The 3,401-nt window shown below is 44.1% G+C and overlaps 1 protein-coding gene across 1 annotated transcript in view; it reads right to left on the bottom strand.

Annotated features, from left to right (window-relative positions):
* Positions 1-3,401, bottom strand: part of NUP133 (nucleoporin 133) — a 508,027-nt gene that overhangs the window by 304,717 nt on the left and 199,909 nt on the right. The window lies entirely within an intron of this gene.

Here is a 3,401-nt window from a genome sequence, read left to right as displayed (position 1 = left end):
CCCCCTTGTTCCCTGCCCCCCACACACATGACATAATAATCCCCCCCGTTCCCTGCCCCCCACACATGAAATAAGAATCCCCCCTGTTCCCTGCCTGCCCACATATAAAATAAGAATCCCCCCTGTTCCCTGCCTGCCCACACATAAAATAAAACAATGAAGCCCCCTCACCTGCTTGTCTTTCTGCAGGGAGGAGGCAGGCAGATCCCTGGTGATCTAGTGGTGATTAGTAAGGTCTGCTGCAGACCTTACTAATCACTTCATTTTTGGACGGAGCTAAGTGAAGAGCTGCGGCTGAAAGAACAGACAGCCCAACATTTTCCAACAAGTCAGGTTCGCGGCCCTTGACCACAAACCTGACTGAATTTCCACTCGCCTGCACTGCATTTCTACTTGCCAAATGCAAGCAGGCGAGTGGAAATTTTGAGCCCTGCTATAACAGCTTAAGCTAATACTTCAGGCAGGCAAAATACATTATTTAAAAACATACTACAATGGCTTACCCAGCTTAAAAGCAACTTGTTTTATCAAATGCCCCTGGCAAAAAAAACAAACTAATCCCATTATTTAACTGCCAATTACCAAAGCCTCTAACAGCAACAGAAAGTTGAATATAAAGCTGGACATAGGAGGAGAAACAAAGCTTTAGTGGAATCAACACAACATTTAACATTATTGAATTGTGGGCTATACTGCCTATACCTGCAGTATAACCCACATTTGGTACAAAAAGTTCTTATAATTAGGGAAACACAACCTCAGATGAACACCACACATTACACTGTGTCATTATTTATTTTGCACACATAAACCCAAAACGGAGAAGCCATGTGTGTAAAAAAACAAACAAACAAAAACACAAAACTAAAGAACATCCTTACTACTTACATAAAAAATAAGAGGCTAAGTAGCAGACAGGTGCTGCTAACCAAATGACCTTGATCATCAGGAAGTGTGACCACCGCTATGAAAGCTGACATTTTAGCAACTTGCTGGTCTGGAGCATTCAGATGTGTGTTAACACAATGCCGAGGAGGTAAGACATCAACAATGATCATAGAGAAACAATTGTTTCTGCCCATCAGTCTGGAAATGGATATAAGGCCATTTTCAAACAATTCAGCGAGTCCATACACGGTTGCCAATCTTTCCAGGAGTGGATTTACCAGCAAATTGACTCCAAGATCATTTTGTGCAATGCTCAGAGAAATTGCAAAAAAAACCCAAGAGTGACATCTTCGACTCTACAGGCCTTAGCATGTTAAATGTTAAAGTTCATGACAGTACAATTAGGAAAAGACTAAAACAAGTATGGTTTGTTTGGAAGGGTTACAAAGCAGAAAGCCTCTTCTTTCTAAAAACAACATGGTAGCAACGTTTAGTTTGAAAAGTTGCATCTGACCAAACCACAAGACTTCTGGAATGATGTCTGTCGGACAGATGAGACCAAAATGGAGATGGTTGGCCATGATGAACAGTGCCACGTTTTGTGAAAGCCAAAAACAGCATATCAGCACAAGCCCATTATACCAAATGTCAAGCACAGTGGTGGAGGGGTGATAATTTGGTCTTGTTTTGCAGCCACAGGACCTGGGCACCTTGCATGAACTCCTGTCATGGATCAGGGTTCACGGGTATAAACTGGAAACAGGTCTGTGGACCCTATCTACTACACTGGCAGGGGCACAGAGAAAAGGGTGCAAGCAGTGTAGGCTGACTCCCCCCAGAGCTGGAGTACAAGTAGGGAACAGAGCAGGGGAACTGAAGGAGGTGGTAGAAGACAGAATAGGCTGGTAGGTCAAAGTACTGGGCAGGGTGCTGCAGTGCTGGGTAGGTGGCATGGGGTCCCCCAGGATGTAGAATCTAAGGGCCAGTCGGAGTTCACCAGAGCTCACGATGGTGGAGATGGGCTTCGCTGCGTGCTGACCCCTGGTCAAAATCGTAAGATTCACCCAACTCCCCTAACAGCCGGGAATAGTTAACAAGGCCAGAACTCTGGAAAGGTAGCAGACACACATATATGGGACAAAACAAAGGTCAGTGACAGACGGAGGACCATGACTTTCATGGACAATCTGAAGACCGGGATTTCCAGGGAATATCCAAAGAATAAGGACAGACAGAAGACTGGGATCACCAGGGACAAGCCAAAGTTCAGGGCAGATTGAGGACAAGGATTTCCTGGGACATGTCAAAAGTCGGTACACGGGCAAACTTCAAATAATTCAGGTTCATCCGCAAACAACGGGGCTCGGCATCTAGCTTAGGAAAGTGTTGCTCGGGCAGCATGCCGTATGCTGCCCTGGGTTTAAATAGAGGCAGCAAGAGGGAGATCCACAGGATTGGCAACAAGCAGACTGCACTGATTGGGCGAGAAGCTGCATAAGAACCAGCAAGAGAGATCGGCTGACGCCTAAAGCTGCCAGACTAGTGCAAGGGCGAGTCAGGTACAGTGTACATGCCTGGAGAACTACAAGCAACAGCACAGCCCTGCATGCCTGCAGAACTAGGGGTAAGAGGTCTGCATATACTTGTAGAACTACAAGTAAAAGCTCAGCTGCAAGTATGCAGTTGAACTGTGACAACTCCTCAGTATACCAAGGCATGCTAGAGTCAAATATGAAGCTGAAATCGGGTCATGCAACAGGACAATGATTCCAAGCACACCAGGAAACCTACAACAGAATGGCTGAAAAATTAATGAATCAAGGTGCTGTAATGGCCCACTCAAAGTCCAGACCTCAATCTGATTTAAATGTTGTGGTGGAACCTTAAGAGAGCTGTACATAAACAAATGCCCACAAATCACAACGCTGTAAAGAAGAGTGAGACACAATTCCTCTCAATGATCTGAGACTGATAGTCATACACAAAACAATTACTTACGGTTATTGCTGCTAAAGGTAATTCTAAAAAGCTATTTATAAGGCATACTTAGTATTTCACACATGGCTTCTCCATTTTGGCTTTAGGTTTGTAAAATAAATGGCATGGTGTATTATGTCATGTTTTGTTATTTATCTAAGAATGTATGCACCTAATTTTAAGATCTAATGACAAGATTATTGCAGCCAAAAAAACTCTGCCCCTTCAAGGGATGGACTCCACTACACCTCTGAGGGTATGCTGTGGATCTGGCAGCAAGACGTGAGTAGAACATCCTTTAAAGCCTATTTCCACCTTTGCAGAGATATAAAAAAAACAAAACATAATGCACCAATGAACACAGATTGCACATGAACTAGGCATATGTAGTTGATCTATATGAAAACAGAAACTATTTTTTTGTTAGCATTCCTTCTTTGTATTCTCATGGAAATGCCTCTGTGTTTTGCAAGCTCTGTTTGAGCTCTCCCATCCATTAAATCCACCCCCCCCCCCCCCCACCATCCCGCTCAGTG

The sequence above is a fragment of the Nanorana parkeri genome, unplaced genomic scaffold (assembly GCF_000935625.1).
Source record: "Nanorana parkeri isolate BGI_ZX_2015 unplaced genomic scaffold, ASM93562v1 scaffold515, whole genome shotgun sequence".
NCBI classification, from domain to species: Eukaryota; Metazoa; Chordata; class Amphibia; order Anura; family Dicroglossidae; genus Nanorana; species Nanorana parkeri.
The sequence above is the reverse complement of the archived record's forward strand: the minus strand, read 5'-3'. Positions and strand labels throughout refer to the sequence as shown.